Source organism: Fukomys damarensis, unplaced genomic scaffold (assembly GCF_012274545.1).
Source record: "Fukomys damarensis isolate Sample0158 unplaced genomic scaffold, DMR_v1.0_HiC HiC_scaffold_3, whole genome shotgun sequence".
In the NCBI taxonomy this organism is placed as follows: domain Eukaryota; kingdom Metazoa; phylum Chordata; class Mammalia; order Rodentia; family Bathyergidae; genus Fukomys; species Fukomys damarensis.
In genome coordinates, this window is record NW_022900915.1 from 15790146 (window position 1) to 15802977 (window position 12832).

General features: G+C 50.4%; 1 long non-coding RNA gene across 3 annotated transcripts; it reads left to right on the forward strand.

Moving 5' to 3' along the window:
* Window positions 1-185: 185 nt before the first annotated feature.
* On the forward strand, window positions 186-7976 carry LOC104855092. 3 transcript variants are annotated; one of them, XR_778308.1, is made up of 5 exons: window positions 186-413; window positions 587-706; window positions 4336-4491; window positions 5433-5686; window positions 7628-7976. It is a non-coding gene; the product is annotated as an uncharacterized LOC104855092 (long non-coding RNA). The 3 variants fall into 3 exon arrangements; XR_778306.1 differs by having other exon boundaries at window positions 186-298; XR_778307.1 differs by lacking the exon at window positions 4336-4491 and having other exon boundaries at window positions 186-298.
* Window positions 7977-12832: the final 4856 nt, after the last annotated feature.

A 12832-nucleotide genomic window follows, 5' to 3' on the forward strand; every position in this document is an offset into this window, starting at 1 on the left:
CTCCCCCCCCCCCCCCCCCCCCCGCCCCTTCCATCTGCTGCTTCCCCTCCCCCCCCACCCACCCACTGGCACTGGACTGAGCTTCAGCAGGTGTCTAGGCTGCTCCTACCCCACCCCACCTCCATACACCTGTGTCCCCTGCACCTGTGTCCCTTCTCTGATGTCATAGAACCCTGGCTGGGAGCCAAGTACGCACACCTGGGGATGCTCCCAGGCAGTGGATTAACTACCTCATACCAGACTCTCAAGAGACTGACCTGAGAAATAAAGACCCCTCCTCCCTAAGGCTGCAGAGACTGTAAGTGGCTTTGGGAATGGGGGGGGTTGCACATTCAAGGAACTGATATCAAGTGCTGATGCCACGTCCACAGAGCCCATCTGAATCAGTCAAAAACACTGATATCTGGAGTGAGGTAGGACACGAGAATGGCAGTCGATCGGAATCCCAGTTTCTCTATTCATGGACTGTGCATTCTGGGACAAGTCGCTCTGTTTCTTCCAGTCTTATATGCTGGGGAAGCTAGGACATACATGGCAGAGCTGTTGTGAGGCTAGAAAAACGGCAGTAACCTTCCGTCTCTCCAAGGTTGTGACTCCAACCCATCTTGGCCAATCATCTCCAGTGAGAGAAGAAAACCTGGACAAGGCTTGTGCCTGTTGATCTCCCAGCCCACGAGCACCTAGGAGGTGGCCCCTGAAGCCCCAGGTACTGAAAGAACTGTCTCTATTCTGTCCTCAGGGCTGAGTGGTATGGGAGGAGGGCCAGCTCCAGGGAAGGAGGACAAAGTGCTGGGGGTGTGGCTGCCCAGAAGATCTGCCCCCACTGTTGGTCATTGTTGTCCAAAACTGGGCAGCCCTGAACAAAGTGCATGTTTACACACATGATCTCACGGAAAGTCACAAAACCGCAAGTGAGGCGTGACCGGCTTCCTTTCACTGTCAAAAAAATTCAAGCCCAAAGAGTTTAAAACAACTACAAAAAGTCACACAGAGCCAGAGCCAGGACTTGAACCTGAGTTTGCCTCATCAGCGCAAGGCTTTTAACTCCACCCATGCTGTCTCCCTCATGGCCTCTCCCAAGCCCCCAGGGCATTCTCAGGGAGCAGCCAGGGCAGGCCCACCTGCTCTGTGAGGTCATCCCAGCCTTCTCGGTGTGGGGCAAGCAGGCCTGCCCCACCCCACCTGCTGGGCCTCAGTGGAGGGGGCACAGGAGCACAGGAAGAGGCGCAGATGATGCACAGAACTGGGTTGGGACAAGGAGGACAGCAGGCCTGGGGAAGGGGCAGATGCAAGAAAGAGGCTTACACAGTTGGCCCTTTAGCTGGCAGGTTAGCTGTGCCATCCTCTGTACATTTCCTTGATCAAAATGGAGTGCTGAGGGCCGGAAATCAGGACAAAAGCACCACCCACGGCTCTGGTCTTGATGACTCAGATTCCACCTCCCACAGCCTCCTCCCGTGTGTGTGCCGGCGTGTGCGCCCCGCCAGCGCGTGAGGCTGTCAGCTGTGGGTGAGTGTGTGTGCGCGCGCACCAGGATGAGCACACATGTGCACATGCCTGAGCTATGTCCATCTGCAGATCTGTGTCCAGGCCCCAGCCCTCAGCACACGATGACCGAGAAGGTCAGTGAGGATCATAGCACTAATGGCCACGCTTCCTTGTTGAAGCACTGTGTAAGCACTGTGTGTGCTTTATCGCGTGGAATCTTTGCAACACCTTTGGAATGAGTATTATCACAAATTTCAACTCAGAGAAGTTAAACTTCTTTTCCACAAACAGCCAGGACATGATGGAGTTATCAGATGCCAAAATCTATGCCCAGTAAACGTGCTCGCTTCCTTCCCCACTCTAAAGAGTTAGGAGCGTCCTTTGTAGTCAGAAGCCAGCCAGGGTCCCTGAAGGAAAGGAGTCCAGGAGCCAGAGCCCTGGAGAAGGAAGAGAAGGGGGCAAATACAGATAGACGCGTTAGCAAGAGGGGGCAGGGCAGCTGTCTCAGAACAGGTGTCAGAGAAGCTGTGACAGCCACTTAGAACCACAGTGGCAAGCCTCCTTTACATGGCGATTTGCATATATTTGCATGCATTTGCATCACCAAATCTGTGGAATCGGCCCTGTGTAATGGTCGCTGCCTCGGAAGACTGGCAGAAGCTGAAAGGGTGGGAGTGACAGGGAGGGCCTGGGGAATTCAGGAAGGGAAGGAGGGAAGAGGCAGTGTTGTGAGCCCAGGCAGGCGCTGGGCACCAACCAGAGACAGTTTCTAGAGGAAAAGAACGGAGGCTCTCTCCTAAGTCCGTTGGAAGCCTCCTCGCCCAGCGCGTCCATCACCTGGGAGAAATAAGAAAGGGGGCTGGGAACACAGAGTTCAACTGGGCTGAGAACCCAAGCGATGGCCAAGCCGGACGCCTCTCCGAGGCTGGGCCGCCTACTCAGCCTCCAGAGGTCAGTAGCTCGGTGTTGGGGCGTCATCTCGTGGACACATGAGGAAACGCACCCTCTTCCTAATGGCTGTGGCCGCAGCCCCTCCCCGTGGCTGCCCAATACTCGTGTTGGCTTCTCCGGCGGCCAGCAGGTGTCAGGTGGAACCCGGTCTGACATCCGGTCTGAGCGGGCCCGGGGACTCCAGACCTTCAGGAGCTGTCCACGGGCTCGGGCCGGGCTAAGGTGAAGGGAGTAATGCAAAATGGTGGTGAAGAGTCAGAAAAACATGGCTGTGCCAGTCCCAGCAGGGTGACCTTGACAAACTGACCTTCAAATCTGTTTCCACGTCTATAAAATGGAGGCGATCCAATTTACATGTGAGAATGACAGAAAACAATATATGTTGCACACTTATTGTCAGGATCAGGACTAAAATGATGTGAATTTTCCTCAGGCACAAAATTTAAGGACCTTGCACTTGTACAATCTTGCGCTCTCTTTGAGATTTGTGTCTGGGTCCTGTCCAGGACGTTAGCACCATGCCTGGCACACAAGGAGCACCATGTCAGCAGGACCTGTTGTTATCACAGTAGGTACTCAGGCCTTGGGAAGGCAGCACCCTAGCCCCACTCCCATCTGGCAAGGGTGTGAAAGGAGATCAGAGGCTAGACAGGAGGGGCCCCTTCCCAGAGTCAGGAATAAAGAGGAAGTCACAGTCAGACAGAAGTGCAAGGGCCAGGTTGGATGACTTTATGGAACCTCTCAGACTCCCTGTGACCAGCTGATAGTTAAGAAAAGGACTTGGGTCCGGCTTGCACAAGGTCAGTGTGATAGGTTAGTGAGAGCTGGAAGTGGACTGCTCGGCAGTCCTAAAGGGTAGCGATAAGGAGTGTGTGCGCAAAGTTCAAAGCAGTCCACCGTGGCATCAGCTTTGTCTCAACAAGAAAGTAGCCCAAAGTGTACCAGGAAAAGGACGAAGTGAACCGGGAAGGAGGTAGATGGATGACTTCTGGGAGAGGGCACCGAGCATGCAAACTTCTGGGTCTCAAGTAAACACCTGGCAGAGCACCCACTGCCAGGACGGAGGTTCTCAACAAGCTGGCAAAATGGTGCAGCTAGTGAGTCTTCCTCCAAATGCCTGCACAATGGCCTTTGGAAGCAGTGGTCATGGTGCCAGGCGTGGAGGCTCTGCACATGCCCAATAGCACTGGCTCCCTCTACTCTGGACTGAGCTAGTTCTACTACTCCGACTGCTCAAGCTGCCAGCAGGTGAGACAGATGCTGTGTCCTCACTGTGGCTGTCTTCCTCAGAAGACCATGCAAGATCCTGGTGGCAGGTAGGTTACCCTGAGCCTTGCAGGGAAGAGTGAATTGTCCTCAATAAATCAATGCTTTTCCAGATGTGGGCTCATCTGCTCTGCCTTGTCCACAACGCTCCCCCAAAAGGTACAGTAATGGAATCATCTAAAACTTCCATAGTTTCAACTCTCATATTCAGGTCTTTGATCTATTTTAACCTTTGGTTGTAAGGTAATACGATGGTGATCAATGGACTCATCGGTCTAACTTGGTCATCGCTCATCCCCAGAAGCAGTGTGGTAGAACAGTAGGGCAGCCTGTTGAGTGCTGAGTGAAGATGCTGGCAAGAAAATGGTTCCTGGGATGGGGATTTAAATCAGTGGTTCTGCTGCCTACCTTGCAAGTGCAAGGTCCCGAGTTTGATACCCAGTGCCAAAAAAGAAAAAGAAAAAGAAAAAAAAAAAAAAAAGAATATGGTTCCTGTGGGTTGAGGCCCTGAACTCTGTGTTCTGCTGTTGGTTTTGAACTGTGTCTCCTTTGCACAGAAACTGTAGTTCTCAGAGTCAAATGTGAAAGCAGAAATAGCTCATCTCATGCTCTTTACCCCAAAACTTCCAGGTCTGCCTGTTTCAGGTTCTAGTTTCCAGGGAAGTAGACTTTATACCAGAGAACACAGTGCACTTTCTACTAACCTGGAGGATAGCAGTGCCACCTGGTCACCTTAAGCTCCTCATGCCAGTGGATCAATAGACAAAGAAGGATATTAATGTACTGGTAAGGGACATTGATGTGATGGCCAGGATGAATCTAGTCAGTGGATACAATGTATGTAGATACAATGAGGCTGGGGAGGGCTGTGTCTGGACTCAGCCAGGGGATTCGCTGGGGTATCAGTTACTACCAAGTAACTGATGAGACAACCTCAGCAATGACCGTTCTAAAAAGGCAGAGCAGCTAAGAAAGCAGACCTCTCAGGAATAAAAGTCTGTGTCACCTCATGGGGCGAGTAGCCCAGATCTGCAAAGGGCTGACTGAGGGTAAGGGAATGAGGGAGATGATATCAATGATGGGCTCAGGGCAAGCGACAGCGGTGGGACTGTGGCTTGCTTCATTGCCCTCTAGCACTAGACAGGGGCTGTGCTGTCACAGATCTTTCTTTGAGATCACATTTGGCCCAATCTTGAGGGTGATCTGTTTATAGGGAACTATATCTCCCCACTTGGAGAAAGGGGGATGATAACTTTGTTATCACGGGGGGAAGAAAAAAAAAGAAGGTTGAACCGTAGTACAGACATCAGATATAGCAGGAGGGCACAGGAGGCACTAGACAGACTGTGATGTCACAAATCTTCTCAGATGCCTCGACTGTCTCCTCAGTCTCTCTGAGGCTGCTCCTCCACTTTCAGGCTTAGCTGAAATGCCACGTAGCATACAGGGGAATCTGGTTTTCAAGTGCCACCAAGGGCTGGACCATGGAACCCAGATGTCTACTCTTTGGGGTGAAACTTGACCCATAAAAACCAGTTAGTGAGTGGAAGCAGTGGACCACCCAAAGGTGTGCCTCTTCCTTGCCTCCTGGAGAAGTCCCACACCAATGCTGAGGGATACACCTGCTAAGGCTCCTGTACTAGCCCTCTGAGGCTTATGTGGAGCAGGGTAGGACAGTGCCACGTGGCACTATGTTGTCTTGCAACTCTCCTTTTCCTTACCCTCAGCTCCGTTGGCTTCCACCTGAATCCTGGCCACAGGCTCTGCTGTTAGAAGGCCTAAAACAGGAGAACGTTTCCTGAGGTTTATCTCCCTGCCTGCATCCCATGCTGTGGTCTCTTCAGGAAATTGAGTCTGACTGTTCCAGCATCTCTGAAGGAGCAAAGAAATAGAAGTCCTAGTGGGCAGGAGCCGACCAGCTCTATTCCAGGAGGAGGAGAAAGTGGGTGGACACAGAGGAGGGAGGACAGGGCTAGCAAAGGTAGGAAGTGGGTACGGAGGTTAGAGGGTAGGAAGTTAAGTTGCAGTAAAAGTTGTCCCCTGTAAATGGGTCAATGCAGGGCATTTCCTAGGTAGGAGTGATGTATTTTGGAGGTGAGGAGGGAGGACAATATTCCCTCCTCCTTTTGAGAGAACATCATCATCCATTTTCTGCTGGGGATGGTTTCTCCAAGTCCCCTCAAGCCTATATTCCTGGCTGGGCCACTGTTTGACCCCCAGTTGCTGCACCATGACCATATTATGAACAAGCCAATGGTGCTGGGGCAGGAGGTGGCAGTGCCAGTCAGGAGGTCCAGAGTGGCACGGCAGCACCTGGCCCCTTCTTCAAAGCCAAAAGGAACTGGGCTGGAGCTGAGGAAACCCTTCCTAGCCTAGGGCTCTGCTATGGTCTAATGTTTGTGCCACCTCCAAAATTCATGTTGAAACTTAAATCTCCACTGTAGTCATATGAGGAAGTGGGGCCTTTACGAGGTGGTTAGGAATGGGTTAATGTCTCCTAAAGGGCTTGTGGGCTTGAGTTTGCCCCTTCTGTCACTTCCTCCATGTGAGGCTCCCTAGAGGTCACAGCTGTCACCCTGGAAGCAGAGGGAAATAACTGCTGGACACTGAACCTGCCAAGGTTTTGATCTTATCTTGGACTGTGAGAAAGATAGCACCATTGTTTATAAATTACTGAGTGTGAGGGATTTTGTTATAGCAACACAATCAGACTAAAAGCGTTCTCCACCCTTGGGCAACTTCCAATTCCCTGGCTTATGATTCTATCACCAGAGCACATCATCATCATACACAGTGGTGTTCTGTGCTCCAAGAGGGTCTCGCACAGTGGCAGTCTTGAGACTGAGCAGAGAGACCAAATGTCCCTAATAAGGTTCCTGCACCCACCAGAGCTTTCATTCCTTTGCCTTTGGATTCGGGATGTGGGGGATCACCAGGCCAGGGCAGAAGTTCTGGCTTACAACTCCTTCCTGGAGTCACCCTTGTCATTCTTCCGCCTCTAGGCAAAGCGCACTTCCTCATTTTCAAGGTAGAAAGAAAGGAAGAGGAGATGAGGGGCCTGAGCTCTAAGAAGCCTAGGAAGTCTGGAGAGAGCTGGGCCTGCCCAGGATACCGAAATGGGATTAAGGGATTTTGACTAGATCAGGCGCATTCAGTGGCCATGAAGTGACTGTCTTTGATAGAACTGGGTGCACGGTGTTTTCCTAGGGAGGGGTTTGTGTCTGTCATCAGACTCTCAGAAAGATTTAAGATCAGCCTGTGATACAGCAGCCAGGAGCCACATGTGGCTCTTCAATTACAACTGAACAAAATGAAAAGGTCAGTGTTCTGGCTCACGTTTCAATGTCCCAGGGACCACATGTGGCTACTGGTTAGCATACTGGACAGCACAGATGTGGAATATGACCGTCATTGCTCTGTTGGACAGCACTGCCCATTAGCCTTATGCATAGAAAAACTGTGACCCAAAGAGGGAATGATTTGCCCAAGACCCCAAGGGGATTTAATGGTAGCTGTAGTATTAGCTGCCCTTTATAAATGTCTTGTAGTAAAACTGCATTAAAATATCTTCTTATAAATGCAGTTCTCAACAGCCCAGGGTGGCAGGAGACAGGGCCCACTTGTGACTGTGGGGATGGGGAATTGAAGTGCTGTGTTGGCTCCTCCTCCACCCCAGGCTGCCTCAGTCCCGCAAGATAAAGGAGTTTTAGAGACCTGGCCCTCTCCCCTCCCCCATGATGACCTCAGCCTCACAAAAATGCGAGGGCAGCGGGGAGGGGCTGGGTGGACCACAGCTGATGTGTGTGTTGGGGTAGGGGCAGCCCTCGGGCCATAGGAATTGGGGTTGAGGAAAGTGTATTGATCCTAAATAATCTCTATGCCTCCATTCTCTTAAAATTCAAACCTGAATCTCAATCAACAGCTAAAGGGCCTGTATCGCCTGGTCCCTGAAGTCTCTTCATTCCCAGCTGGCTCCAAGCCTTGAGTCTCTTTGCTACTTCCTGGCCTTTGCACTCAACTTTCCCTTGTCTGGAACACCATCCCCGTCCTGCTTCACCTCCCCCATCTTTCTGAACTGCAGCAGCGCTTTGTAGAGAAGCCTTCCCAGACCTGAGGCTGAGTCAGGTGCCTCTGTTACATGTTCCTATTTGAGGGCTCTTTGCTAAATGCCCCCCTTCCCTAGCAGGTCATGCTTCCCAGAGCCTGTTGGGAAAGCCAATATGTCTCCAAACCTTTGAGCACAGTTGGCCCAGAAGGGATGCTCAATAAAAACTGAGAAAAATTAACTGATTGCGTGAGAGTGCTCCTTCCTGCATGACACAGGTCCCTCAGGGCCCCTGCTCCCCACTGGTGCATCTCAGTGGCTCATGGCTGTGCCCTCTTCCATCCAGAGGGTGGTGACAGGGGAAGGTGTGTAGCCTGGAGGCCACTGGAGACCAATGGAGGTGATGGGAGCTGCAAGAGTGACAGGAAATTGTATACGAATAACAAAAGCGGTGGAAGTAATAGGATGACAAAGAGGAGTCTTGGGAGATGGTAAAAATATAACAAGGAGTGCAACGTGGTCTAACTGCGTAATAAGATGCCATGAGCTAGATGTGGGGGCACATGCCTGTATTCCTAGCTATTGGGGAGGCTGAGGCAGGGGAGTTGTAAATTTGAGCCTAGCCCAGGCAACCTAGAGAAGGCCCTGTCTCAAAATTTTTAAAAAAAGAAAAGAAAAGAAAAAGAGCTGGAGAGGTAGCTCAGGGCTCCCTGGGTTTGATCTCAGTAATGCAAAACAAATAAATAAAAAGATACCATGACTGCCTGGCATGGTGCATGCCTGTGATCCCAGCACTCGAGAGGCTGAGGCAGGAGGATCGCTGTGAGTTCAAGACCAGCCTGAGTTACATAGTGAGTTCCAGGTCAGTTTCAACTACACAGTGAGACCCTGTCTCAAAAAAACAAAAAACAAAACAAAACGAAACAAAACAAAAAAAAAGATACCATGACTGATTGAAAACAGGCACTAGGATATGCCAGGGTGATGCGTAGTAGGCAAGCTGGATACATTCCAGAGTTGCCATGGAAGTGACTGGCAAAAATAGTAACAAGGAATGGGAACTCTTACTGAGCACTTACTTTTGTCACCCCTTTCCACGTATTACCCATATATTTCCGTGGATTAATCTTCACAACAATTCCGTCAGCATTTCCAATTTGCAGTAAAGGAAACTGAGGTGCAGGCCTAGGTACCCTGTTCAGGTCTCACAGCAGTTGAAAGCAGAGTTAGGGTTTTACCGCAGAGTTGATCTCTCTGTCTCTCTTTCCCTTCCTTCCTCCCTTTCACTCTTTTCCTCTATTCCCCCCCTACACCCCTTTTTTTTTCTTTTCTTTTCTTGTACGGTGGGGGGCGGAATCTAGCCCAGAAACACTCACCCATGGCCTTTGTTGTTTGTTTTGTCTGGGTTTGGTTTGGTTTCTCTTTAATACAGGATCTTGTTACTAGTCAGGACTGGAACTTTTGATCCTCCTGAGTAGAAAGTATTACTGTCATGAACCACAACCTCCACCTTCAAAACTTTACACTGGATTACTATATACTGTCCCCTTTTGGTGAGCAAGGTAGCTTCCCATGTGTCTGTGCCTCAGTAGGCTACTGTCTGGATGGGAAGCAAAGACAGGCATGGAAGGAAGAGTTGGAGAATTCCCTTTGACGAGTTCTGACCCTTCCTCTGCTCACTAGTGTCCCTTTTGGCCCATGTTCTAGGGTTAAGACTTAAGATAGACTAATCTCATGTTCCCTCATTCATGCCTACAAAATGCCAAAGAGGCCAAATCAAACCACACAATAAAGAGCATGGGAGAAAGACCGGGCTGGTTCCAGGAAAAGCTTTGGTGAGACATTGCCAGATGACTGAAGTTTGTGAGTAACATAAAAGTTATGAGATCCTTGGAGAGATGAAACTTTGGGAACCTGTTTATCATTTTTGGTTCCTGCACTGTACCTTATTTTCCTATTGCAATTTCATCCATACACTGTCCTGTGGGCCTGCAGCTTATATCTGGGTTACACAGAGCTGGCAGATCGGATGGTGAAGGTCAATAATGCAGTCTCTCCAGCCAGGGTGAACTGAGTTGGTGGCTCTCCAGGGCTGCAGTTTGGAGGGAGTCTCATCATCTACTAGGCCTTGAGGGAGCCCTAGAAGGCAGCTCAAAAGGAAAACCAGCTGAGCTTCCCTGATCAGCTGTGGCCATCCCTGCAGTGATGGAGTTCCCTCAGCCAGTCTGACGTTGAAGATACCGCTGCAAGGATAACATTGATGGTGCAGGGTGGTGAGAATGAGGGTCTAAGGAGCAGCAGGGGCCCAACATAGCCTCCAACGGATATTAGTTACCCACCCAGTCTCCTCTCTTCCCTGTGACCTGGTTCATTCCTGCTTCCTCTGCACCTTCTCTAAAGGCCTTCAGCTCTCTCAGGACCTGTTATGACCATTCTCAGATCACTAGCCCTCCCTTGCCCCAAGCATCTTGTGGTCCTACATCCCATAAAAGTGTTCTCCCTCCTCCAGGGAAGGTGCCCTGCACTGCAATTCCCTGGAGAGGAGTGTGGGGAAAGACCCCATGGTACCCATATTCAGAGGTACCAGGGCTTTTGTCCTCCGGAGGAGCCTGGGATGCCTCCACCCCTGTCTTTGCTCTTATTCATTTTTATCTTGACCTGTATTTAACCTTGCAAAGGCTGAGTATAAAAAAAAAATGAAAATGAAAAAGACTTGTGTCTCCCAGGGCAGAGCCTGAAGCCCAGGGACACCCTCTTCCCTCCCTAGTGACCCTAGAATCAAAGAGTTCTTTTTGCCCCACTGCGCCTGAGCTATAGGGATCTCCTTGAATCTGCCCTATTCCCTTGCTGACAGATTATGGGAGCAGAAAGAGAGAGAGGGAGAGAGAGAGACAGACAAGACTGATACAGAGGCACTGAGACAGACAGAAGACAGAACACACAGATTTAGAGGGAAGAAAGACAGAACTGAACTCAGAGGAAAACACAAACAGGAAGAGAGACAGAGAAATAGAGATGGAGAGAAACCCAGAAGGCGGGCCAGGGAGGAAGAGAAAGAAGATACAACCTAAGGACCAAAAGCCTCCACCCACTCCATATCTCTGCTAAGGAAGGAAGTGGGTCTGAAGGAGGAAGCCAGGTCTCCCCATCTGTGGCTTGGCCCTGACCCTTTGGCCCTGCTTTCCCTAACTTGGACCAATGAACTTGGATGGGGAAAACATTATATTATTTTCACTAATCTCTCCTGGGAGTGGGTGGAATTTGATATTTCCTTCAATTATGACAATAGCAACAAACCAGACATATTAGCTATAACGATAGCTTTGTGACCAACAGAAATCATACATATTTTAACATTATAGTGCAGTATTGCACATCTTTTGAAATATCATTTACGCTCATCATTACTTGAAAATTATATGAGGTATCAACCTGACACTAGTTCTTATTTAAAGCACTAATAAAAAACCACATATATTCTATATCGCATTAAAATAGTTTTATAACTTTATTGCAATGTAGTTGGTTTCCTTTATAATCTTATATATTTTATTTTATGCATTTAAAAACATTATTGGGAAACGGTCCGTATGCTTTACCAGGGGAAGCTGTTAGAGCAGGAACTGATGGTTTCCCAGGGACGCAGGTAACTGAAGTTTTGTGAGATGCATTCTCACCACCTCCGCAGTTGCCCATCTAGGAAAAAAGTACAGAATCCTTCTCCCCAAATACCCCTGTCCAGTGCGGTAGACGGCTAGGAGAATTGGCCATTTTCTAACTGCTGGGGCTTAAGCAAGTTATTTAATGTTCCCTATCTCCTTATCTGTAAAATGAAGGTGATACAACTGCCTATCTCATGAAGGTCTTGTGAGGATTTATTGAAGTTTGCAACAGCAATGTTAGCACAGGACCTAGGACATAGGTAGCTCTCGATAACTGGCAGATATTATTATGGACGTTTTACTTACTAGTTATTATCATTCTCTTTCTAGAAAGGAAAGGCCCTGGGGAAGAGGGGCTGTAGGAGGCTGAGGATGACAGTCCTTCCCTGAGCTGAGACATCAGGGCACGCACTTCCCCACACTCCCCTGAGGGGCAGGGGTCTTCCCCTAGCTACTAACAGTTCCTCTGGCTGCTGACTCACAGCCAACTTCCTCTCGTACAAACAGGAAAACACAGCAGGCCAGCACCCCCCCCACACACACAGCTAAACACTGGCCCTGCTCTGAGGGGAAGTGCCTCGGCCCTAGGTGACAGGACCCCTCACAGATGAAATGGGGGAGGGGAAAGGAGTCTTTTCTCTTTAGCTCCCCCTACCCCAGCAACTTGCCTGAGGGCAGGGGCGCTCCTTACTCCTAGTTTGCCTTATTCCCAAATCGGCAACCCCTAACCTTGGTTTGGAAGTGGGACAGTCATTGGTCTTCCTCTCTTGGAAGAAACTTAGGGCAGTTGCAGATGGGCGGGAAGCCGATGAGGAGCCTCTGTGCCTGTTCTCCCCGGGCCAGATCTCAGTGATGCAGAGCCAGGAGAGAGGCTTCGGCGCGGAAGGCTGTGCCTATCTCTCACTTCTGAATGTGCAGCCTCCCCCCGCATCTAACTGGATGCCAGGGTCCAGCCATCCTGCTGGACGCCGGGGAGACGCCCCATTTTACAGGTAAGGAGACAGGACCTGACCCTTCCCCTCCCCTGTGGCAGGAATGGAGGACTTGCAAAGGTCTCTGTGCCCATCTCTGCTCTGGTCCCTACCTTTTTGTCCCTCTCCCTGACGCTGTCCCAGCCCCTGACTGTGTCTGGTCCTTTTCTAGCTCGTTGAGAGGGCAGCGCCTGGCAGCCCCTGAGATAAGTGCGGTGGTTGAGTAAGAAGCCCGAACCTCCCGAAGGCCGGGGCTTGCACAAGCAGGGACCGAGGCCCGGCGGAGGGAGCCGGCCGGGCGGGCTGTTTCCACTGTGATCAAACCTCATTACTTTGTGTGTCCTCTGTTTCAGAAGAACGAACTGGCAAGTGGAGCTGATCACTTCTGTCCTGTCTCTCTCTGGCCCCCGCTTGACACTGTGCAGCACATAAGTGGTGAGCTGGAGGGG